The sequence below is a fragment of the Melospiza melodia genome, chromosome 3 (genome assembly GCF_035770615.1).
Source record: "Melospiza melodia melodia isolate bMelMel2 chromosome 3, bMelMel2.pri, whole genome shotgun sequence".
Classification (NCBI taxonomy): domain Eukaryota; kingdom Metazoa; phylum Chordata; class Aves; order Passeriformes; family Passerellidae; genus Melospiza; species Melospiza melodia.
Window position 1 is genome coordinate 66,273,137 of NC_086196.1, and position 26,721 is coordinate 66,299,857.

Here is a 26,721-nt window from a genome sequence, read left to right on the forward strand (position 1 = left end):
TATTAATGTTATAAGTGACTGAAGACATGGAAATACACCTTACTGTATCAGTATTTACTTGATGTTAACTGTGTCTAACAATGGCTTGGCAAAGGAATCACTGCAAGGTTTAATGCTCTGTTGGCTGGCCCAGAATGAAAGCAAAGTTTAACATTTTATATATTGCTCGTTCATTGTATATCATCAAGGCTGCATGATGTGTTTGGACAGCCTAGTTCTCATTCTCATAACTAAAGAATTCCTGAGTGCAGGAATTCTTATGGGAAAGCAACAGAATTAGATCAGTAGAGGAGATTTGATTTATGTGAAATTTTGTCTCTCTGATACTGGATGTCTCCAATCTTCCTAATTTAGGAAGATCAGGATATCAAATGCATAGAGATTTTGTATCAAATGCTTTAGATTTGGGTGCACTGTGGATTTAATTTCTCTAAGCAGTTTGCTCCCCTTCTAATATCTTTAGAGTTGGGTTAGTCTATTTGTAGTGTCTACTAAGTGGTTAAACCTAACTTTCTCAAAATGTGCAGGTCACAAGTGATAGTATGACCAATTGAAGGTTCTCTTTAGAGAATATGAAGTTATTTTTCACCTCTGAATTATCTTGAGTCTAAGTGTTCATTCAAATGAGCACCAGCTGATAGGAATATTTCTGTAATTGCAGAGTGACATAATAAATAAGGCTGAGAAATTTCTAAAGCTGTTCCTATTCCATTTCAGATGGGCACTCTGGCAGCATTTGCTGTATAAGGGAGTCTTCATCAGCTAATGGCAGACTCAGCTGGAGCAGTGTGGCAGACATGGTTATATACTGGGACTGGAGAACCTTTGGAAAAGTCATGCTCCAGCAGGCCATGCTCCCTGGAGTAGGATCTGAGAGGATGTGGGGAGAATGCTTGGTGGTGTGTCAGCCTTAGGAAATACATAAATCAATATACAAAAGGAAACCTTGTATGCTGTCAGTTGATATCCATGTCCAGTAAGAAATGAGAAAGTAGAGGTACGTGTGCAGCCTCCTGGCAGTCTTTTGTGTTTGCCTTTCATGCTGTGCAGGTAGAAATATATAACCTTAATATGTAATTTGTGTTTTCAAACTGCTCTGTATTTCAAATGGTGAATGAAGAGCTGTGTTACAGGCAAATTCTGGAAAGGTAAAAACAAGACAAGCAAGCACTAGGGGGGAGACAGGTAGTGGATTTCATATTCTGGGGCTGAGAAGCTACTGCAGGCACATAGCTGGAGCTGTGGGTTGGGTGCTGTGTACATGACCAGCACTTCCAGTGTTATTTTATTCTTCTTAAAACCACGGGCACTGCTGAAAAAACTGTGTGGTGTACATTCACTTTTATTTTTAGTTGTTGTAACTTTTTCCTTTAGATAATCTAAAATTAAATACTCTGTGGATTCAGCTACAAAAGCTCAAATAGCTGTGTATGTAAAAGAAACCTCCTGGTAAACTGAGCATCCCACTGCCACAGAGCATCACTGGCACTTGCTGTGGGATGCTTGGTCTGCTGACAGACTGGAGCAGGACAGGGAGTACATGAGGACTTACTGGAATACATCCCAAGAGTAATGGCTTATAAAGACTTGCAATAAATATTAAATGCCCAAGGTAATATTCTTTCTAATGAACATTTTAATGGTTTCTTTTCCCCAGCAGGGGATTTTCAGACTTCTTAATAGAGGCGCAGAATGAACCCTTTGTGCTGCGGCTGTCTCTCTCCATCACTTTTTGTTTTCTTCTTGCCTGTCCCTTATTGCTGGCTGCCACTGCTTCACTCTGCCTCCAACTGTGAGGGCGAAGTTTACAGTGTCTTCAAAACCTGCTCTTTGTTTTCTTTGGTTGGGGTAAAGCTTGGTGAGGGACAAAGCAAAGTGCCTCCCTGCCCACTGGAATGCTCTGGGCAGCATTCCTGTGCCTCAGCCCTGCTCCCTAACACCAAGCATGAGCTGGGAACAGAAAAGCTCAGCCTGTGTCTGCAGTAAGACACCATCACAGGCTGCCCATGGTGGAATTAGCTGAACAAGATTTTACACCATCAACCAAGGCAAACTTCAGACATTTTCACATTTCAGCAATTGTATTGCTCTCCAGTGCACCCATGCTGTCTGCATAGCTCATCTTTTCCTATAGATTCTTTGCTAGATGCAGGATTCTTTCTTGTTTTCCCACAGTTTGCCTAAAGTTTATATAGGCAACCTTCATGATGGAAAACAACTTCATGTTCTGCCCTAGTGATTTACCAAACTCCACAATGACAGCAAATATGAATATTAGTTTCCTATCAAAGTGTTTTCTGTTAAAATTCAGTCCTGCTGTGAGATTTTGCCTAGCCACCTTTAAATAGTTAAGAACTATATTTTTAACTGGAGTTAGAATATTTCCTAAAGGAACCTACAGTCTGGGATGGAGTCCAGATGTACATTTGAGATGGCTAAAATGGAAAGTCCTGATTTTTTATTAGGCATGCCATTCAGAGTGCAAAATGAAGTGTGAGCAAAGAGAGCATGTTGGCATGGCAACAGCAAGTAAAATTTAATGCAACAGGTTTTGATTCTGACCTGCAAAAGGAACTGTTTGTCCTGAGAGACAGATTGTAGCCCATAAAAATTTTAGAAGACAGTAACTTGTCTTCACTACAGGCCAGAAACTGGGGAGCTGGATACCTTAGAGGGTTTTAGCCAACAAAAGAATCTAAATATTCTAATGTTTCTTGTTCTGACATAGATGTGCAAAGAGGATTTGTTTCAATAATGTGTCTGTTGCTCACATGATAGCCACCTGCAGGCAATCTCTTAAGCACAGTCTTTCTCTGTTATTTATAATAGTCTATGTGGTATTTGTAAAACTGTAAAACATAATGAGACTAAACGCTTTGTAGAAAAATACATAAAGTGTCAATTACCATGATTAAAATTTTAGTTTTAGGAATTCCTATCTCCTAAATCTATGATGATTCTGCAATTATGTCCCCACTACGTGTTACAGCTATTCAGACAAAAAGACTGAGAAGCATCAAGTTTGGGAAAGCAAGCTGTTTTCTAGATTAGTTTATTAAGGCTGGAACCAATGGCAGATAGCTTAAACTGCATAACTCATGCCAGGTATTTGATTCTGAAGGATGTGCTCATTTTCGTTTCAAGATTAGCTGCCCTGGATTCCTGAGAGCAGAGCTGGCTGCACAAATCACATTCAAAACATTTGACTGTCTAATTCTGTCTGCAGCCACCTCATCTGTCTCCATGGGAAGAAGCAAATTTACAGGAGCAAAAAGAGGAATGAACTACTTTCCAGTGTTTTGATTCAGAGGAAGAAACAAGAGTAACTCAAATCTTAAGAATAACTTTGATCTTCCAGGATTTGCAGTTCACCCTCTGGATCAAAGATGCCTATAGAAGTTTGGCTAAGGGTAAGGGATAATCTTCCAAAATGAAGGAAAGATTCTACTCATGGCTCAAGACTCATCTTGGAGGGGACTTGGGTCACCCTACTGGAAGTGGAGAGTAGGCATCTGTGTGTGCTTTGTGACCTGAGGATCCTTGGATTGTTTTCACCTCACTGTTTGCAGGTGTCTTCATAGAAAAGTGAGGAAAGGCATTTGTGCTTACAAACCACATACATGCTTCAGGCAATAAAATCTGCTGTGAAGTAAAGCTTCTCCAGTCTTCTGACACACCACACCATGCTCTCACTGCAGACAGATTTGAACAGCTCAGGGCAGAACCAAAGCAGAGCAGACTCCTTATTGCACTGTGACTTGTTGTTGGCTAAGACTTGTGTGACCTTCTCACAGCATGAGTGCTTTCTATAGTGGACAAACATAATTATAAACCACACAAGACTTGACTTTAGTGCATTTCTGACACTCTCACTACTGGTTATATTTGGCATGCGCACCCTAGTTAATATAGGCCTATCCTGACCTACATTAATAGTCCCTTTGTCTATGTACTTAATACTTTAATTAATTTTAAAAGAAAGATACTTAGAATGCTGTGTGGCTGAAAACTTTCAGTAGATGTACACTGAAAATACATGTTATTTTTTTTCAAATCCTATTGAGAAAAGAAACAACATGAGGGAGGCTGCAAACAGCGAGTTTCAATGTCATTTCACGCAGCATGGGTCATGATCTGAAGTCCTCTCTAACCCCATTTTATGTGAGCCTTCCTTTTCTGGTCTTGGTGAACCTCAGGAATTTTCAGCTGTTGATGAGGGTTTTTTTTCCCCAAAAGTACACAGAAGTGAAATTTTGCTGTTTAATAACATCATCTAGATCTTTTCCCATTGCCTGCTGAAATCAGTGGAAAGCCAGCCGCATGGAAAATTTTTTGCAGCTCTGATATTTTTCTGAAGGATATATTTTTTCTTGCTGCAAGTATTTGGAATACAGGAACCAGGAGTACCTACACTGGAAGAAATTTCATCAGTCCCATGTACTGTAAATTGCTGCCCACTTAAGATTCATCAGGTAGACAGAGCCCTTGGCTTCACCACAGTTGGATGCACCACAGGAATACAGTGGCTTAACAATGCATGATAAAAATACTAAAAAGACAATATTCTTTCCTTCCATTTAAAGTGTACCATGCAGCACTTCCTTTGGAGGAACAGAGGAGTAATTATCATCATACCACCATTTCCTCAGTGTCTAGATTAACAACAGGTTATGGGGGTTCAGAGTGAGAATTTCAGCCTTGTTACCATTTATAGGTTCTCTCTGCATCCTATAATATACTTTCCCATTAGCTAAAAGTGCCATTTCAGGAAATTGCCTTAAGGCTTGGTTTGATTTCAGGATGGGGCGGGGGGACTGTGAGGGAAAAACACAGTTGCCCTGTTCCACTGTAGCTCTAGACAGTCACTAAGAAGCAGGTATGCAGCTTTTTTATCAGTCAGTTCTTGTCCATTTATTGTTCAGTAGGATGTCATCTTCAAGAAGTTCACACAAACCACTGCATCTAAACCTTTTACAGGTAGACAGTAAAAGGGTGAAAAGAGGGAAGGGATAGTAACAAATGATCTCATTACAATTTTCTAGTTTTGCTAGTTGCTAAATTTTATTAGACAAAGACCAGAATATTAGCTGTGCTAATATTCATTAATCATAGCTACATGAAAATATGTTTGTCTTTAATACCCAGGACTGGTAATTGTACTGAGATTATTTTCCTTTTTGTGCTGTCATTGCTCCTGACAGGCAAACTTCTCCTGATCTCAAAAATGAAGCAACTGATAGTCCTGTAGGCCATGCCTAACATGAATATTTCTTAAAGACCTCAGTAGTTTTGATTTGTGATTCGAGATGTTTCTGTCTCCAGGTCCATACTTATTGAATTTTGAAATTCATACATCTTCAACAAAACAGTTCTGCAGATAAATGTGTTTGGTCTCAATTCCAGTCTCAAGTACAATTACTCTTTTTCCCTTTTTTTCCCCCCCTCCATTACTGAAAATCCATAAAGAATATATTATACTTTTAAAGGAAGAAGTTTTAATCCTGAGTGAATGAGATTATGGGGTGATAGATATCTAACAATTGAGACTGGATAAATTTGCAAGTAGAGAACCCCATAAATATCCAATTCTTTGCAGAGACATCATAAATGACACCAGCAGTGAACGGCCAGCAAGGGCCTCATGTGCTATGTATGAAAGCCAATATTTTTTTCACTTGAGCTATTTATTATAAATCTGGAATAACTTAATTTTAAATTAGATTACTTGAAAGAAAATCTTTACCCAAACAACTTGTGAAATTATATTTTCTGTTTTTCAAGCATCATTTCAAAAGTGAAGATGCTCTTCTAGGAACACATTTTGCACAAAATCATCTGCCAGCAGAAAACTTCAGTAATATTCTTGACCAAGTACAATAGATCCTGTAAATACTGATCTACAGTTTGATTTATTTTCTCATGTGGCTCATTAAAACAATTACTGTTTATGTTTTTTTCCTCTCCTATTAATGCAGAAACCCCCCATACCTAGACATGGAATGACTATAGTAACCATTGTTAGGGTTAGTGAGGATTTTGTTTTAATTGTTATGTGTGGATTGGAAGCAGGAGTTATGTATATTGTGCATTTGTATTTTATTTTTCATAAAATATAATAATTCAACCTCTTTATTTTCAAGGGTAATTCTTACATCTGAATGCTTCTTGGTCTTCCACATGACTTGTCATAGGATTAAAAAGTACATCATCTATTTTAGTAGTAAATCTGATCAGGGATGTCGTGCCACTTCATTTTTAACTCAATTTTCATTTGACAGATGTGTATTTAGGTAGCCTATACCATCTGACTGATGCACAGAACTTATTCCTCCAAAGAAACCATGTGTCTTCTTCACCTTTTCCATCTCCTTTATGCATATGTACAGATAGGGCTGGCTATTCAAAAGATATTAATATGAAAACGATGACAATATACTTTATAGTCAGAACAGGGCATGACTGGAGCAAATCAAGTATGCTCCAAAGACTGTGTGCCAGACCTCCTTGTCAAGAGCAGGTGGCTGAAGAGTCAACAATATGACATAAGTGCTTTGAGTGTGATCCGAATGAGCATAACTGATTCACTACCACATGGTATCCATACACTTTGTGGGGGCCTTTAGCCCACACTGAGGCATTGAGACATAAATCAGCACACGGGGATGTTTCTACTATGCTGATCTATGAGATACATCACTTATATGAGATGTATGGTTCAATGCCTACTCAAGACCTCTTACAGATTCTGCCCCCATAACAGTGAATATTTGAAGAATTTTTTTTGCTGACGAGGAATTCAAAAGTGTTTTTGATAAAATTAATTTGTATGCTATGCCATGGCAATATCTGATTGTTGGTTTATACTCAATGAGAAAATCATCAAAATCCCTCTGAAAAAATTCCAAATGTTCTAAACATTCCTAAGAAAATACAATACAGCATGGACAGGGGGAATATCTAATAACTTGTTAAATTATGAAAAGTAAACTAGCTTCCTGCTCTGATGAGGTCCACAGGTCCACAGGAAAGACTAAGACTCCAGCTCCTATGTTACTTAAATTTTGGAACTATTTTAAATGATTCTCTCACCAGAAAGTTAAGGAAATTAAGTCTTATGAGTAAATGCAAGATTGGATTAAAATAGAAAATAGATGATAGTGACCTCATTCTATTGTTTAATTGAAATACACTGAGGAGATTCTACAGGGGATTGTTCTCAATTAAATATTGTTAAATATTCTCATGAATTATCTGAATAAAGGAATAATATTCTATGCAGTAAATTTGCATATGACAGGAGAGGGGGGTGGTTCTGAACATGTGGAAAGCAGAATTAGAATCCCAAATGATTTTGACAAATTGGAGACATCATCTGAAAAAAATAGGATTAAGTTCAATAGGAACAAAAGCAAAGTGTTAGGCAGAAATAATCTGCACAGATACAGGATTGGGTAATACAATAGACAGCAGTTCTCTGGAAAAGATCTGGGAATGTGAATCAAATTAAACATGAGTTGATGAATTATTAAAAAGCTAAGTGGCCAGCTAGTATGTATATGAAAACCAGAATGCAGCCTGCAGAAGTAATCTAGGAATTTATACTGGTAAGGACTCTGGAGCACTGTAGCCAAGGAGAACTTGAAAAATTGTAGTTGTTAAGCACACACAAAAAAAAGATGGAAGGGTCAGGGTGATAATTAAGATGTAAAAGAACCATACTGTTGTAAGGAAGAAAGGAGTAATATGTTCTTTTTGTTTTCATGGCAGATATAATAAGAAAGAACAAGCTAAATTACACCAGGGGAGAGTCAGAATAGTAGTTAGGAAAACCTTTGTAAATATAAACATAGCCAAGCCTGGAGAGGTGATGAAATCCCAATCATTGGGAACATACATTTGTAAAAAGTGACACAAAGATTGATTCTGCCTTAAGGACAAACAAAATGACCTTTTAAAGTACTTTGCAGCTCAACTATAATTTTGTATCAAGACAGGAATAAGTTTTGCACCTTTGCTTATCTCAAATTTGCTTATCTCAAATTCAAATTCTCTTCTCCATTAAGAGATTTAGTGAATCACAGGAAAAATTCCTAGTCAATGACAGCAGTACTTACTTGGGTAAAAGAACTCAATTTTGTGAAGTTTTTGCTGAGCATTCGTGCTGTGTGAATTTGGTTTAACTTATATTGACTTATACTAGGAATTATTTTAAGACTCCTCTTTCAAGTTAGTTTGAGTACAATAATATAAATTGTAGCTTCTGAAGTGATTTGATCTACTCAGAGAATAAGGGTGAGTATTCAGCAAAGCTAGTTCTTACTCAATTGCCCATGGAAAGTTTTTGGAAAAGAGAGATGACTGAATCATGCCACCTTTATAGACACTCCTGCTGTTTGGAGTGCAGCTGCCCAGCTCGTGGCTGGAAGGGACCCAGAGGAGCACTGTGTTCTGGGCACTGCTGAGCCCTGTGTCCATGACCTGAGCTTCAGCCCTGCTCCCTGCACCATGGGAGACAGGAGCTGTATAAAGCCAGCACACTGACTTCTCCTCACCTGGGCTTTCTCTTTGGTTATTCCCTCTGTGCAATGCCCGTGGGGTGATCAAGGAACCAACTCTATCAATTTCATTCCTGTGCCTATCCAGAGCTCTCTCTCTTGGCAGGGGTTTGATGTTCTGGAGTGTTACTTGAACGCTGCTCTCAGTCTGTTTGTTTAGGCTGGTGATTAAATGCTTAAAGGGTGTAGTGGTGGAGAAATATTTGCACCATCCAAAAAAAATATTGGTTTCTGAATATTTAGGGAAGCTTGTGAAATTCTTCATACCTTTCTGCTCCTTGAAGTCTGTGGTAACTCTTTTGTATGCTGCTTCCTTCCAGCTTTATGCACCACATGGTACCAAATATCTGTAGCAGAGATTGGGAAACCTCTGTTTAGCAGGTCTGGTTTATGGTTATGCTATAAATAGAGGTGAAACATGTAACTCATTTCAAGAACATTTTCTTCACTGAGATCACAGGATCATTTAAAGCTGTCCAAACACTTATGGTGAGTGTCCAGGTAGTCTGGATTTTTTTTTTCAGGAAATTTGGAAGTGGGACAGCTTACTCACTGTAGATGATTCATATCTTTATATCCTAGTTTGAAGTGGTTCACCACACCGTGGCCACAACTTCAAAAGTGTCAGATGATCATCAGACAACACTCCTGCCTGTAAGACTGATTGATTTTCCCAGCTTTCTAGAGTTTTCATAACTTACTAACCTCTGCCCCTAAAACCAAACAATTTAGGTTCAAGAACAAGCATTAGGAAACTGTTTATGAAATAGTGAATATACTAAATTCCCCAACAGAGAAAGCTCTTAAAACCAGAGCTCTGGGGACTCAAGTGCATAGATACTGCTCTTCTCATGGATTCATAAAGCACTTTTCCATGTTCCTTTACAAAGGTTTTATCTTTTCCAGTTTTAAATCTTTTTGTCTAGACAGCAGTAAGTAACTTGCATACCTTTCTGACAAGAATGGTATGGTTAAGTCTTTCAGATAAATATAGCTGGATATTTTAATACAAAAATAAATGTCTAAAGCTCTACTTATTGGTAGCATCTGTCTCGCACTTGATGTGTACTTCTCAGAAATATTCCAGTACCTACAGAGGCTATATTTAAGCAACCTTGCTTCTGCTTTGGTGATCACATGTCATGGGCTGCCTATATTGTTGATTTTGTTGCTAAGACCCGCTGTGAGTTCTAGTTTCCAGTGTTTCAGGTTACATGTTTAAACCTGGCCTTCCAACTGTTTCATGCTATCCTGTGCGTCCCCATCTACTGAAGCTGATACTCTGGAGGCCCTCTCTTTCCACACTGGTCCACACTGGCATGAAAAATTGAGTCGAAAGAGCAGTTAGGATTACAGATTTTTTTGTTTATGGTAGTTGTTAATTTTCCATTTTGGAAATGTCACTAAGAGGAAGACTTAGGAAGCACATATTGGGTGTATGTGGTCAGCAGATCGGCCTCTGTCACCTTCTCCCCTCCCAGAGCATTCCAGCCATTAGGGAAAACCCCAGAAACTCTGAGGAACCTGGCAGGCATCAAAGCTGATAAACCAAAGAGGACTACAGAGAAAAATTTTTACTTTAAATCTCTTTTCCATAAGCCTTTGATTCAGCATCTTTGATTAGGGTGGATAAGGAAAAATTTGGTCCTTATGGACACTTATTTGGAGGATTATGTTTAGGCTCCCTTGTGCTACTGGAAGTGAGCTCCCTGTACACCTGTGAGGTTTTAAGTAACTTAGATTGTAAAGTGTCAGTGAGACTTGGGCTATCCCAGTTAAGTTCTGTGCATGATGACATATCAGTCAGCATGATAGGGCTTTACTTCTGCAAGTAGAAACCGCCACTATGTTGTGGAAACTATTATTCTGTGCCAAAAACCTTTATGTTACTCTATCAGGCTCAAGTCCATTCCTTTGACTCTGTCCAAATATATTTTGTACATGGCTATAGTAGTGTGTGAATAACTTCAGTGAAATAACTCTAGGGTTTGTGTCAATGTTTTAATGCATTGTAAATTTTCTTGGCAACATGTTAATACTCCTTTGATTAGAAGAGCCACCACTGTTGTTTGTTTTTATATTTAGAGCAAAGAAATGCAAACATCCTTACCATCAAGACTAGGTGGGGTAGCACAACTAGGTAGGTTGTTGTGAACTTCTGTACTGCTTGTATTCTAAACTTGTTTGTGCCTGTTTTGTCCTCTGATCCAGCAAAAGCTGCTGTTTTGTAGGATGCGATAAAAACTTTTCTGAACACTTATTTTGAGGCATAAAGGGGCAGAGGAGAGGAAAAAATCCAAGCTGAACAAATTCATACACTGAGGCTGACTTTACCTTAGAAGAGTTTCTTGGATTTTCATACCCCCACATGGGTTCATTGATCTACATGCCAAAAAGCTGGTTGGTTTTGATTTACAGATTCTACATTTTTTAGGAGATTATAGTCTAATTCTCCTTCTGCTGTGACTAGTCAGGGCATGAACTGCAGTCATAATGATAGGCGCTCTGTTTCTGGATTTTAGCATGCCAGGCAAGGAAGTCACTTCAAAGTAAAGCTGAAACACGTGAAGAAGTTGTGGGGAGGGAGCACTAGGAGGAGGAAATTAGGTTGACCCCAGCTTATTAAAGCGCAGTATACACTGATGAGCTGGTGAATTTAGGCACTGCTGCAAAGGATAATGCAGGATGAAAGTGATGTCTGCCTTTATTAAAAGAGTTGGTATGAAATAGCAAATGTAAGAAAAATGTAATTTGGAAAAGGGATCCATTTGAATGGGAAAATACTTTGTTGTCAGTGGTTGTTGGTGTTATTTGTGTTGGAATTTTGTTCAGGGTCTGCTTTGAGATGAGAGCACAGGGAGGAGCCACACTTGCACTTTTTGCTCTGCATATGTCTAATAAGAGTCCTTGTCTTCAGTGGTTCACAGCTCCCACAGTGGTGGGATAAAGGAACTTCCTGATTACAGAGGGCATTGAGGGCAGGAGCTTTACTTCAGGGCTTTGAAATATCCTTGAAATTGCTTGGTAAAATGTAGCTCATGGATGCATAAAGATCTTCTAGGCATTTTGAGGCATTCTGGTTTCATTTACTTTTTTTTTTTTTTTTTTAAATTTCTCCTCTTCTAAAGTCTGACCAGTGATCTTAAAAGATGCTACAGTTTAGAACATTGAATTTTCACATTTGGCTCTTTCTAATCTCTTATTTTAACATGTCTCAATATGGTACTACAGCACAAATGGAGTGCAAGAAACCCTTGACTGGGTATTTATTTGTAATAGACAACTTATTTGCTATATTTTGCTTCTTTGTAGCCAAACACGATTGTCTTTCCTTTGATATTTTAGATGATTTCCTTAGTTATTTCTGGAACTAATATTTGGGTTGTTGCTTGTCCATATTGTGTGCTCTAATGACAATGAGCAGATTAGGCTTGCTGATACTTGCTTCTCTCTCAAATAGATGAGTGTCATTGTAAGGGCTGAGTTTCTGACACAATATTTACAATTATAACCTCAAAAGTTGCTTTCTGTGCATTTGCTTGAATAGTCAATTAGGATTCTTTGTTCTGGTTTCAGTCAGTAAATTTGCTCATTAGAGCGTTTTTATGTAACCACTTTTTGATTGAGACATCTGTGGCAAAGTGACAGGGAAAGGTTAAGTTAAACCAAGCACTAAACTTTAAAAAATGTCAGATTTTGAGGTCCTTGGTGTGAAATATTTTAGGTCTTAATTCAGCAGTTCATCTTCATTCTGGAAACGCTTCAGTTTGGGAACTACAGAGAGATTTTAATTTAGATGTGTTCCTCTGCCCTGCAGAATCAGCCCAGTGTTATTCTGCTCACCTGGAGATCTACTTCCTCTAATAGATGGAAGCCAAATTTGTTTTAAAACTTGAATGTTAATGTGTTACCATATTTCTTCGAGGAAGTTTGATTTAATCTGAAAGCCTAAATGCTTCTAATTGGATATGCCCACATCCCAGCTGCACACATTCCTGGCAGTGAAGAGAATGCGATGAAGCAAAGATTTCTCAGACATTGGCATTGTGGAGCCCCTTTCTTCTTCCTCTCCTTCTCTCCTCTGTCCTTTCTTTTTTGCATTGAGGGGTCAGAGAGGTTCAGTTTAGGTATTGAATTACAATGCTGGCACTATTTTGGAAAAGAAAATGTTGACTGAAAACCTGAATCTTTTTTTTTCCCCCCTGTTTGGCACAGTGTGTATCTCCACAAGTAAAAGTCTGTGGATGCAACTGCAGAGCCAAATTAGACAGTATCAAAAGCATGGTAGCTTTAAAATTGTAGATCTATGTGGCAGGCTGTTTAATCTTTCACCTGCTGTATGTGATATAATAACATTGATATATGTTTGAGCAGCCTTTTGGGATTTTACATATCAGAGAGACTGTGTATTTTGAAATTTAATCCTCATGAAATATTTGACATCCTGAATGGGATAATTGACACAGGGACACTAATTAGGGAGTTGTAATTCAGAAGGTTCTGATCATGTACTTTATACTGACATGTATATTGTCCCCCTGGTAACTGTGTTAATGGTGCTTAGACATGTGAATCGGGAAAGGAGTGCATACTCCTGGGAGCTCTGGAAATCAATCTCCTATGTAATGCCATTTTATAATGCTCCAGAAGGAGCAGATTTACACATTTTTCCATTTATTAAGCTGATCATATATAAAATATTCCGGCTTTGAAATCGTTTGACTCAGTGTTTTCATTCTTAAGACTCTTCAGTGAATATCTTCCTCTGAAACTGAGCTTGTTGCCTAAACTGCTTTGCATTTCTTAGTGCTCACTTGAAATCTTGGATAAATCTCCTCTATTCAGCTGAACTGAGTCCTGTTTACCTTAGGCAGAAATTATTTCATCAACTCCTGAAATGCAAAACCCGTGGAGAAAAGGCAGTCTTGTGATTGCACCTCTGACCTAAAGGACAAGCTTTCTCCAAGTATGATTTCATTCAGGTAGTGAGAGCAAGAGCTGGATTAAGAAACAAAAATATTGGCCTTAGGCAGGCAGGTGAGCTCAGTTTTTTCTGTTTTCCCCCTGGCTTTGTGATCATACTGCACACATGATCAGACTGTCTGCCTGCCCCAAACAGAGCATTCCTTTATGGCATTTCAACAAATCTAAGAGCTCTTGAACTCAGCAGACTTTTCAAACTTTCTGCATGATCAAATAGCTTAAGTCAGGAAATACTTTTAAATCACTAATTTACTGTATGGTAAGTGAATACAGAGACTTGTTAATATTGCTTATGGAGCAGTATTCTACCACTGTAGAAAACAGAAAAGCAAGGAACAGGCTAAAATCCAGTTAAAATTTCTGGAGTCTGGCAAAATGTATTTACCAAATCTAAAACCACTGGGGGAATAATGATCTCACTCTTTAAAAATGTGAAGAGGGATTTTTAACTTTTTCAAAATTAAGACTTTTTTAGGTCTCCTGGTGTGCAGCTTATACAGAAGCTGGCTTTTTCTACAGAACAGTGTGTCCTCTGATGCTCATGTTTGGACATTGCTTCAGCAATGAGTCAGAGTTCCAGCTATTGTTTCACTAACATCAGTTCCTGCTGTGCTGGGGGTTTCCCCTCTCATCTTTTTCCCAAATTATCAGCCAGACCCAACCCTCTTCTGTTCATAAAATCTGGTGGGAGGCCCCACATTGGGCTGGGGTGGCTGCGAGGTGCTCCTCAGGCAGTTCTAGCGCTGCATCTGCCCTGCAGGAGCAATGCTGGTTATTGATTTCCATGGCAGGCAGCGGTGAGAGAACAGTCATTGCGAGACAGCGCAGGCTGCGCTGCTCTGCCAGAGACAGGCCTTGGGTGGGAGGGCTCCTGCAAGCAGCATGGTGCAGCTCCCTGTGGCTTCTCTGCAGAATAGTCGTGCTGTCATTTCAGGAGTTCACTTGGGGGAAAAAAAGCTGGCAGATAGGCTTAAAAATGTTAAGAATTACCAATGTACAAAAATCCGCCCAAAGCGCGGGGAGAATCTTTTCTATTTAAAAAAGTACAGATAGAAAAAGAAGATGGTGTATCTTGGGAACAAGAAGCCAACCAGATTGCTCTACTGCAGCTCTAAATTCAGACTGGATGGGACTGGAAGGAGCTGAGAGTTTCAACCTCTTATGTCCTATAGCACAAGGATATGGAGAATGGAAAAATGAACACATGAAGTACAGACCAGGCCAATGTTGTAAATGTGCCTGAGTCACCACAGCCACCTAGGCTGGAACCTCTTGTAATTTTGCCTAATACTAAAGGTTCATAAAAGGAGACTTTCACAGACCTGAACTGTTTATGACAGATGTTACCTGTGCAACAAAAATGCCACTGATAGGACTTGCTTTCATTAATTTCTCTGATGCAATTAATCTCATCAAGGCTAATGAGAATAGCCATTACATGTGTTCAGAGGTGTCCTTGACTTATGGCAATGCCCACATCTCATATGGTTTCAATATTCCTTGCATGTGGATATTTCCAGAAGTTGTTTTTAAACTTTTCATTTATGTTTCTTGTGGAAATACAAAAAAAATATGTGTATGGTCTTTTCTCTTAATAATACTTAAATCTTTTTCATATGTCCTTAACCATGCACCTCAGCAGCAGACTAAAGTTCAACTCATTCACTATTTAATGCTATCCTCAGAGATGGACTGGGAGGTAGAATGAGCAGATGTCCTAGTCAGACTGAAAAGTTGCTTGGTATTTTGCTTAATTTGTGATGCTTCAGCATGAGACAGGCAGATTTCCATTTTAAGTGTCTTTGCAAACATTGTTGGTAAAAGCTTGAGTCTTAAACTTTCCACAGGCTTTTTGATTTTGTGCTGCTTACAGCCCTAGGACCCTCAGCATAAGAGAGAACAATGCTTTATTAAAACAAGCTGCTATATAAAATGTGTGCTTACTCAGCTGGAAGCTGCTTGGCCATTTCTGCTGCTGCTCTCAAGCTCCAGAGCTGCAGATGGAGTTGGGTTAATATAACATAACTTTCCCAAGAGCCTGCAATAGGACTTGATGTGTCTTCTGCTACATATCCTCATCTTCCAAATTAACCTTAAGACAAATGGGATCTATTTATTTGCTACTTCTCTGAGACAATATATTTGGCTGTCATAGTAGTGTCTGCTTTGTATTTTGTATAAAACTGGCTCCCTAAGGATCTGGTTAACTAAGACCAGAGAATACTCTATGTGCAAAAAAAAAAAAAAAAAAAAAAAAAAAAAAAAAAAAAAAAAAAAAAAAAAAAAATTGATGGTATACTTTGGACTAGAGAGGGAAAAATCAGAAGAAAAAACCTGAAAAATCTTATGAGAGATTGAGAGATGGTTTGTGTGCCTGATCTTTGGATCAATGTCTCCTCCCTGTTCTCTAGGCATGTGGCATTCAGTTACAAGTAAAGAATCAGAGAAAACCTGAAAAACAATAGCAGCAATGTGGAAATCAGCCCATGTACCCACACTCACTAAGTGGTTCCAGAAGATGTGGCAAATTATATTGATGGAAAAGCTGATTCATACAATTCTCCCTAGCCCAAAAATTTGACAAACAAAACCACTGACTATGCCAGGTGCTAACAGACAATGCCATTGACCATATTTTTATCAGGAGAGCAAAATCAAATATTTGAGAACAAAGCTTCATGAAAAACAACACTGTGGGGCAAAAGAATAGATCAGCCCTTTAACAAAGAGGATTGACAACTTCTAACCCTCCTCTTCATGACTCCTTGAAGAAAGACAGGAGCAGCAGTAGATGTGCAACTTGCTAGATCTGCTCTTTTATTCAGGCTGTGATGCCAACAATTCCAGTTATTACTGACCAGGATCCACCTGGAGATGTATGTCCACCATGCCACTTGTGACCTGTAAAAGAAGGGAGAACACTGAAAATGAGCTTGGGATGCAGCCCAAAGCACCAAAGTCAAAGCTCTTTCATGCTAAAAGTTGAATTCCTACTGCCTTCAATGGATTTTTTGTTATGTTTTGTTATATAGGTGTCTGTATTTCTGAAGACCCAACTTTTGGTAAGGGGGAAACTGTGTTCACATAGGAGCATTGTGATTCACAACTTTTAACAATGAAGCAGCACAGGAAGGTAAGTTTTCTCAATGACTCCAGCTTCTGTGAAATAGAATATATAGTTGGCATTACCACTTAGGAAAAGCCAAAGCCCTTGCAGAGACGTACAAAACTTACAGATGAAAATATACACCTCCTGTAGACAGACCAGTTTGGTTTTGAGTCATTCAACTTGTCAAACTCAGTTTTTTCATTATAGCTGAAACCATCAGTGAGTGAGTCCCCAGTTCCCCGTGGCTGGCTGTGTGTCTGTCTTTTATGGCAGCTGCTGCAGGACCAACCAAGCAGTTACTCCTCAGGGAGACCACAGCCTCCTCCCACCTGCTGTTTACATCCCCACCCATTCAGCTCCAGGGTTAGGCAGGGGAAGGAAATGGTCTCGCACTGCGTGTGCCTACGTGACCCAGTACGTGTGTCAGGAATAAATCAGTGGCTTTGCCGAGCACTGAAGTTACCAAGGGCCTCTGAGCAACGCCAACCAAAGCCATGCTGGGTCTTCAGCTGCAGGTTCCCCAAGGGTGGAAGGAGCAGGTGACAGGGCCACCTCAGTGTAGCAGTCTCAATACAAAATTGGATTAAAGCAAATTAGTTTGAGAGAAACAATTGAAATTTCAAAAACTCTAGGAAAACACTACCGGTGGCACTGTGTCCAGGAAAATGTAGGGTACATTTGCTCTTCTCTGTGCATGAATATTGATCAATAGGCTGCTTTTTTTAACCAGCAGTGGTGATTGCCATTATATTCTGATTGCATTTCTTCAATGAGACAAGTCCTTAGACAATTAGAGGTGATGAAAAGTGTCAGTAACATCAAGAGTGAAGGAAACCAGTCCCATTGTCTATTTTCTGGTAATGTGGGGAGCAGATATGACTTTCAACTTTTTAGAAATTGTTTTAGAACTCATACTAAAAACAGTTAAAAAACTCCAAAACAGCCAAACCAGTGAAAACTTCAGTATTCAAGGAGATAAAACTACAGCTCTGGGTGACATGATTGGGTCTGAACTACTTCAGGAAGTTGAAGAAGGCAGCTTTTCTTCCAGCATCTAATAGGCTGTGAAAGAACAAGATGGAAAGATAAGTGCAAACAACATGTGACAAATTCTTTTAAGATAGTTATTACTCCTCCTCTGTTCCATTTCATTTGGAATAAAAGAGAGTCAAGCATCCTTTTCTGTTCTGTTCACATTTGCTAACTGTTTGCACTTCCCTGCTCATTATCTCCTACAGTTTAATGGAAAGAAAATCTCAAATTCTTTGTTTTAAAAAGCTTCTATTTGCTATACCAAAGAACTCATCAAATTCATGATCACTTCTAGCTTTCAATCCAAAGTAGGATCTTTCAGAGATTTAAAGAAAAAAAAAGAGCAAACACCAAAATAGACTTTAAAGTGCTGCTCATGCTGATACAACATCAAATAGGAAATGAAAGTTTAACAGTTCAACTAGGGAATATTTCTTCAGCTTCTGGGGAAAGACAGAGTTGCTCAGGAAGTGTGGCATTTTGCCACAGCAGGGAGCCTCCAGGAACTGAAAGGTAACAGTGCTGGTGACCCTTTGCTGCCTTAGACCAGCTGGAGAGGAGGAGGCAGGCGCTGGAGTGTGGACTGCCACGTGAAAAAGGAGCAAGAGTACATGAAAATTGTCAGATCAGCGTTAGGCTGTGGATGTGTGTCTTTGCTGGAATGCAATGTTTCCAGAGTTAATTTTTTTTTCCATAATGTTGTTTTATAGTCTATATCTGCAATGATACATTATTTCTCCTTTAGAAGTCTACCTATTTTTGTGCATTTTCCTGTGTCATGTGATCACAGAGAGTGAGTATTGTGGTTGGTGGGATCTGTCCTTCAAAATTCCTTAAGAAGTTTAAAGATGTGCTCTGGAGAGATGGTTTCTCCCTTTCCACTTCAACTAGTGAAGAACTCAGACTAAGAAAGAATCACAAATGGGATTTGTAGCATTTTAGTCACCCAGATAGGGTAACTTCTCGTTCCTAACTGAACCTGATCAGTAAAGAGATCTGACCTGAGTGATAGGAACCAAGTGTGTAGTGATTTCACTGACTAATTGTTGGATCCCTGCTTTTTGTACTGGCTGAGCTGAAGGGAAGGCACCAGAGCTGTCCCTGCCAGCACTACACATAGTGCATGGGCTGCATGAAGCCTGTGAAGGGATGTGTTGGCTTGCTGGGCAGCCCAGAATCATCTTGGGACTTCTGTTGCTTTCCTCTAGTTTTGCCTCTGGATAGCTGGGCTGGCAAAAAAAAAAAAAAAAAAAAAAAAAAAACCAAAAAAAAAAAAGAAAAAATCAAACAAAAAACCCAAAAATCAAACAGATGTAGCTAAGAAGAATGGGAAGTTTAAGATGTTCACATGGTGTTATTGCGGATAGGTTCACAGGGCATGTGAGGATGGGAATATTTCAGTTGGAATAAGAAAAGAAGAGACAAATGTTCAATGGGGAACACATGCTTGTTTAACTTGCACTGTGCTGACACACAGTGGAGGGCTCCACAGTACCCTTTCTAAAATTCACTCCAGTCCTCAGTAAGAAAAGTACAGATTTTGAGTACAGAGGAGGCACTCAGCAACTCTAGAAGGAGCAGCAGCTGTTGAACCAGCTACAGAGAGGGCAAACCAAAAAACACTCAATGCTGAGATCAAACAAATGAGAATGAATCAAAGAAACAGCAGGAGACAAACAAGGGGATGTAGCCCAATGCACTGCCTTGAACTCACTTCTCTCTTAATCCATAGTGACCTGGATTTTATCCTAGAATGGGAAGTTTTCCCAAAACATTATTAGCCCTGAATGGGTATTTGATTCCATTTTCTCAATTTTTACTGAGGTATGTTCATTTGTATTACTGAGAGAACTTGTTTTCAACACAACTTTACCTCTCAGAAGTTATAACTATCCATACTGCTGCGTAATTTTATTTTTGGCAGAGAAAGGGCAAATCCACTGCAAGTAATTGTTAAGCACTTCTTATCTGTATTTCCTGGATGAGAATTCCAGAGCACGGCCTCTTTTGAAACTCTTCTCACCTGCTTGGGCATGATGCTGCTAGCTTAAATGTATTTCCTTCTGTTTTGAAATAAGCCACGTGAGAGGATACTCCTAATGTTCTTGGCCAAATTGATAGTGCTGTGTCCTGCCCTGGGAGTCATGAGCATTTGCTGTGTTCTTCAGAGATAATGTATTTGCAATTAGTCATCCATACAAGGGGACTGTTTAAGACAAGCCTTTCCCCCAAAGCAGTTAATTCTTCAAAATGAAAATAATCAGATAATGAGTTCATTTCCGATTTCACATTTAATGCCAAACATTTTTGGGTAAACAAGATATGCTGGCAGAGTTCTGGTCTCATTGTATGTTTTTTATTAACTGGGAAACAGACAGTTGATTCTTATCCTCTCTATCAGCTCAAATAAATTACACATATTTTAGGAGGAGAGACTTGTGCAAACTGGCTGGCTGGTTTCAATGTTGGAGCCCATCAGCCAGTCTGTGTAAACTGCACCCAGGCCTGGATAGCAAGAAATGAAAACCTATTAAGACCCAGCTTGGGAGTCTCCCACTCAGTGGAAAGTTTTACCACAGTAACCATATTCCTGCACCATGAAAATAAGTAAGGCAGCAGGGAGTCTGTCTGTGGTGACTTTGCCAAATCAGAGAGGCCCAGTGTCGGAGCTGCTGTGCCATTCCTGCTGACAGCCCCTTGGAAGTGCCAGGGAGCTGATGGAAGCACCTGCTGTTCACAGTGCTCAGGACAGCAGACACTGCCAGGTACTCTGGGGCTGTGTTTTCAAGAGCTTGTGGGGAGAGGTGACAATATGGCAAAGCATGAGACCAGCAGAAGCTTTAAATGCTGTTTTCTCCTCCTGGGGCTCAGCTTTGGTCAGTGGACTTGCTATGGGTTTACAGGCCTGCCAAAGAGAACAGAATCTGGCCAGAGTCTGAGGCCTCTGAGTCTTTCAAAATCAATACTTCTTTCCAGACAGGAGAAACTGAAAAGAGAGAAATTGAAAAGATCTATTTGGAAGTGGTATTTATGACTTGCCCTATGCCAAAGCATTTAAAGAAGATTTTTCTTTAGGTGTCCCGAATTTTAGCAAGAGGTCAAATAATTCACACTAATTTCTAATTTTGAACATTGGAGATTAAAACTGAGATTGATGTTTAATGGCTATTGTACAAATAATATTCTTCTGTGCACAATGAACTTCAATATGTGATGAAGAGAGCAGCCATTCATAAACAAAGCAAAACTGTCTGCCCTCTTCATCCTTTATATCAGCTTAGAGTTCAGTTTGATGGTGGCAGTTCCTGTCCAAAGTGAGAAAAAAGGTAAAAGCAATCTCTGTGCTAAAGAATTCACAGTGCAAAAGGAGTCAGGAGATGAACACAGACAAGAGGCAGGAGTACCAACAGAGCACTGTGGATCAGCACAGCCTAAGCCAGCAGTTAACATTTCAAGCGGTTGTTACAGAAAATGAGTATTTCAAGGCGACGTTTGAAAGAGAGCAATGAGTTTATTTGTATTGATGTTTTTCTACTTTTTAAAGCTAGTGAGAAACAGTGTCAGAGGAAACAGTTTGTCTGAATCCAGACTGCATTTTTCGGAAGGCGTAATTGCCCCCAGAAGCCTCAGATTCACTTGTTGGACAGAAAAAAAGATCAGTGCTTGAGATGATTGTTTTTTCTGATCCACAAAATAACCTCCATGACGACGGAGGGTGTATCAGAGCTATATGGTGCAGCTGGAGGAAGACTTTGGCTTTAGTTTGCAGACTCTTGACAAATCCCAGCTTTGACAACTTTGCTGTACAGCTTCTGAGCTTTGAACAGAGTAACCTGAGATTTTTCTGGGGTATGGAGCAGAGGGAGTCTGATGTTCACAAAATAAAGCCAATGAACATTGTGATTTCTGGGAAAAACAATATTTGCAGCGTGGGCTCCAGACAGGAGAAGCTGGTGTATTAGTAACATGTGACTGGAGGCAGTCTCAGCAGCACAGCTCTTGCTATCACAAGAATAAAGGAGTGTCTAGAGAGAACTTCTCCCTTCCAGTCCTCTCCTTAGCAGGGGAAAAGTGCAAACATTTTTCTTTCTGCTGTCATTTTGAGGATGAAGCCACCATTTGGACTTTCTTAATGCAGTGTTTAGCTTTCAGATGACAGAAATACAACAGTTCACAAGAACTCAGGCCTCACACACGCTAGTTAACACATTCATGGCTGCATTAAATGCTGGGAGACTCTGAGTCGCTTAAATAAGAATTTGGTAAATTGCAACAACTATCATACACCACCCCCCAACTGAACAGATAAATATATGTTACTCTTCTCTTTTGTTTTTTAAAGAAACTTCTCAGATTATTTCTTTATCAGTAATAGCCTGATTTGGAAAGTTATTGTCTGGAGGCTGTGTTTGCATAAAGCAAGTAGTGTCAACTTGCATTGTCCAGTGTAGAGGGAAAAAAATCCTTCACAGAAAAGAAAGGCAGTTTGCTCTTGTGAGTCATCAGGAGCTGGGTGCTGAAGGAAGGAGACATTCTTGAGGAAAAAGTTTCTGGCATGAGGAGAAGCAGTACTGTACTGTGGGTATGGTTCCACTAGGAAATTGGGTATGTGCCTTGTTTGTGTGTTCTCAGGAGCCTGTGCTCCCTAGTGGATTAATAGTGACAGTTTGTTGCAATGTTTCAGGTTGCTCTAGCCACTTCAAGCCCTATACCTGGTGTGTGCGTTTAAAGAAGTTTGAATTTGCTTAAAAGTCTACAACTTTTCCCTACAGACAATGGTTAGGTTCTGGGCCAGGTACATCCCTAATCCAAAGGTGCCTTCTGTGAACTCCTCTGAAACTTCTGGTTCATGGCTGTTTTCTCGGGAATTATTTTGTGTCCTGTTGGTCTCCAGTTACAGGAACTTCAGTATTATGTGGTTTTTCAAGGAAAAAAGCCTATGGTGAAGGAACACTCAGAAGAGCACCAAGCTTCTCTGTGGGGATCCTTTGAGGAACTCCACTGCAAGAAAACAAAAATGTTATACCTGAATGGAGTGATATTTTTCTAATGGTTCTTAATGCTTTACCATCTGGTTTGCCTGCCTTTTTCAGCTGTGAAGGGATGTTTGGCATGAGCACCCCATTTCATCACCTCGGAGGGTCACCACATGGTATAAAAACACATGGTATATATATCCTTTTTATATATCTATGCCCCTGTCATTCTAGAATATATATATGCATATGAATTTTAAGTAGGAATAGCCAATTTAGATTACTCTCTTGCCCTGTCTGAGGTCTGCTGCACAGCAAATGTCTCCCTGCTCAGACTCAACCCCGAGAGGGCCCCACCTCCAGCAGAAATGTCCCGGGACCCGTGCCCCGACCTCCAACTAAATGTGCAGCACTGGTTTGTCCTTCAAGTGTGAAGCCAATAAGGACTCTCTACCACAGTTTTTGAACACATTTCCAAGTATGGCAGGGTTCAGTGGCAGGCACATAATAGGGCTTTTGGCATGTATTATACTGTGCTCAACAACTCCACTCTCTGATCCAAACATGCCCACCAAAAATAACTTCAGTGAACAGCTTTTATTTTAATTATTCCAGTGTGGAACTCATGAGGTTTTGCCAAAAATCTGGCTTGTAAAGCTTTTTGTACCTAAGCACAGAAACCCCTAGTGTGTAGTTAATCCCCCACTGGGATTTTCCTGATCCAGTCACAGGTCTATTCTGCAACCTCATCTTTCTTTACCTATCACTTGCTCTCTCTGTTCACCCTACCAGCTCCTTGAATTTTTGCCCTTTCTTGGCTTCTGTGACTGTTCTTTCCCAGCTATCTCCTCTAATTTTCTCTTTTCTTGTTCAACTCCATGTTTAATTGTGGATGGTGTTTTTTGGTGGTTCCACAGTAGTCCTGATCTCTGCAAGGATTTCAGTGACATCAGTGTGTGGACTCATCTCTCCTCCCTTTATTCTCTCTATAATAACCAAAAAACTGCACTTTTGCCAGTGACTTGCATACTTGCCTTTTCCTAGATGATCTGTTTCATTTCATCACTGAGGCTCTTTTCTTCCAGTCTCCTTCCCTTCTTCCCCATGTAACACATGTGTGTATACATTTTTATATGTAAAAGTCATAAAGCAAACATAAAAAAAGGGGATGTCTCTCTGGTGTGGTGGGACAAGCTACTGGGCTGGGCAGAACATTTCCAGTCCCTGAGAAGGCTGACTGTGGTAGTTACTCTCTCATTTCTATGCTGGATTATTTATTTAACCTTTCCTTCATCAAATGGTAATTTGCTTTGTGGGATATTGGTATTTAAAGAAGTACTTGCTGTTATTTTGTAAATAACCTCAGATAGTTAATAAAGTGTCCTTCTAAGAATATTAAATGTGAAGGAGAAAAAAAAAAAAAAGGTTTGATTGATGTTCAGTTTTGCATGGGTTCATTTCCTAAGCATACCAAAAGAGAAGGAAAAGGTGGAACTCTCTAGAGCAGGATAGCCTATAGCATGACAGTTTTCAGCACAGGTGGGGAAAATACAGATTCAGATGGCTGGAGGGAAGGGAGCCCAGCTCTCCTGCAGTCTGAGGGAGTGCTCTGGTTGTAACTCAATTGCTGAAAGCAAATCTGGCAAAACCTCCTCTTTTGGTGGAGGAGGTCTGGCTAGCAGTGGAGAAGGATGGCAATCCCTGCCTTGAGATAGGTGACCAAATTCCAGAGAGGTTTAAGCTAATTCTAATGCCTTCTGCATTTCCTAATGGCTCACTTGAGCAGCTCCTGCTCAGTCTTTTGTTTGAGATGTCTGAATTCTCTGCTTCCCAAACCTCTGGATCCCAGCATGCAAGCACACTCCTGGAAGTCAGGAGCTGTGGTTTTCAGCCATGCAGGGCCTAAACATTGCTTGTGTCCAGAACAAAATATTTGTCTGTATTTATGTAAATGCTTGGCTTTACATGGGCTGTGCTTGCTTACCTTGATAAGTGCTGCTAAAAATAACAATATGGGCATTGTGACATTTATGTGCAGCATTCATATAACATCTGTTGCAACATCCATAACACCATGCTGGAATTTATGGAGCAAAACCATGGGGAATGTCTTTGCACCAGCTAGGAGCAGACAAGACATATACTTTTGAACCCCTTTGCATTCAGGATACTTTTGAACTGCTGCTGCGTAGTGTGATACCTTGTGTTTGACTCAGCCTGAAACACAGTATATAATACTGGCATTTTCATTTTGTCTCACGTTTGGAGTGTACTCTGGTTCTGCTACCGTAAATTTCTGTGCCTATGCAGTGGGGAACATGAAATTGGGGATTTTCAAAGGTCTGAAGGTTCTTCAGTGTCAAATTACTTTTGGAATTCTACTTCAGCACTTCCATAGGGCCTCAAGTATTCTTGGCAGTTTATAATAGTCCTTGTCCCAAAGCATTTAAAATACATTTCAGATGTGCTGAGAATAATAAATCTGGAAGAAGGGAGAAAAAAGGAATGAAATAATCCAGGATATAGTTAGCATATCAGTGATTATATGGGTACAGTTTAATTTATTTTTAAGGCTTGGATGGAAGGACAGTTCACTTTTAATTATTTTTTATTGACTTACATTGTGAGAGCATAAGGAATGTTTCTAGAAATCAGATTTGAATTAGAGGGTTTCACATGAACTCTGACTGTTTTTGAAAGAAAGAGTTGCAAACACTAGACTTCATTATCCTGCAGAAAGACTAGAAACAAAATGGTTTATTCATCTTCTTCTCATCAGCTACTCTTTTCCAAATATATTGATGCATTTGCCCATCTGTGATTGAAAGTACAGATAACTGATAAACTTTTGCCTTATGGTTAGTGCAAGGAAAACAGAACATAAAGTTCTGCTTTATTATAAGAAGAGGGATACTGCAACATTTGAGCAAGTATCAGCTAGGAGCTGACAAAAAAACCCCTAAAAACAAAAAATAATTTAAAAACTCCTGAAATAATGGTAAAGCTTCTAATTTAAAAATTTAAAACTTTTAAAAAACAACAACTTTGGATCATGTGGATTTGGTGCCTACTCACTGGAACATCACCAAATCTCACTTGTTTTGCTTGGGCCTCACTCAAACATAACTGGCCTCAAGCTAGTAAGCAAGCCAGCAAATGTCCTGGCTTGTAAAGAAATCTGATCCAACCCTGTAAACCAAACCCAGCCTAAGAGCAGTGGTGAGGGGAACATATGGAAAATTAATGACAGATAATAGAGTGGTGGGACAGCCTTAAAGAAATGATTGTATTGAGTTTATGCAACAATGCCAGCTAATGGTTTTCTGAGTTAAGAAAGCTACAGAGTATCTGAGCAATGTTTTTGACTTTGCCAGCACTTAAGCTCTAGAAAGGGCTGCTGTGTTTCTCCTGTCCCAGTGCACATTCTTAATTGATGCCTGTGGCTGCTGGTTCAGCTGCAGCAGCACTTTGGGAAGCACAGAGATCCTGGTCCCCACCTGTTTAAATAAACGAGAGCCTCAGGAAGAGGAGTGCATTGGAATTTCCTTGGGCTCAAACTGGGCATAACAGCAAAGACCAGGCTGAGAGCTAGAGGCCTGCCTGAGCCCTGGGAGGAGGAGATGAGGGTGGTGTGTGTGTTTGCTTTTTTCTCCTGCAGACCCCCAGGCATTTTGCAGAGATAAGGTGCTTTGTATATGATGTCACAGATGGGTAAATAGCCCCAGGGAGCTCGTTGTTTCACAACCCTTCTCTGGTGAAGAAACTGGAAATGGAAGGAATGGAAAGAATTATTTTGGTGAAAGTGTATGTATTTCAGGAATACACAAATCACATATTTATTTGGGTGATGGCCTGGGATGCTCATTTAGGGTAGACTTTGAAATGTGACACCTTGCAGTAGCTATTTTGTACCAAGAGAAAAGTGATCCCTTTCCCCTCATTCCTCCACTTTTGTTTTGTTGCAGACCAGCTAAAATCCTAACATTCTCCTGTCTGGACCCTAAAATGTCTCTCACTCCTCCCGTGGCTACCTCCATCCTGCTGCCCAGGCAAGTGTTGAGGTTGA

At 39.7% G+C, this 26,721-nt stretch overlaps 1 long non-coding RNA gene across 1 annotated transcript in view; it reads left to right on the top strand.

Moving 5' to 3' along the window:
* The window catches only part of LOC134415994 (uncharacterized), an 84,030-nt gene that overhangs the window by 33,148 nt on the left and 24,161 nt on the right, over positions 1-26,721 (top strand). Inside the window, exon 5 of the long non-coding RNA XR_010027154.1 lies at positions 16,571-16,671. This is a non-coding gene — a long non-coding RNA (uncharacterized LOC134415994). The remainder of the gene's footprint in view (positions 1-16,570; positions 16,672-26,721) is intronic.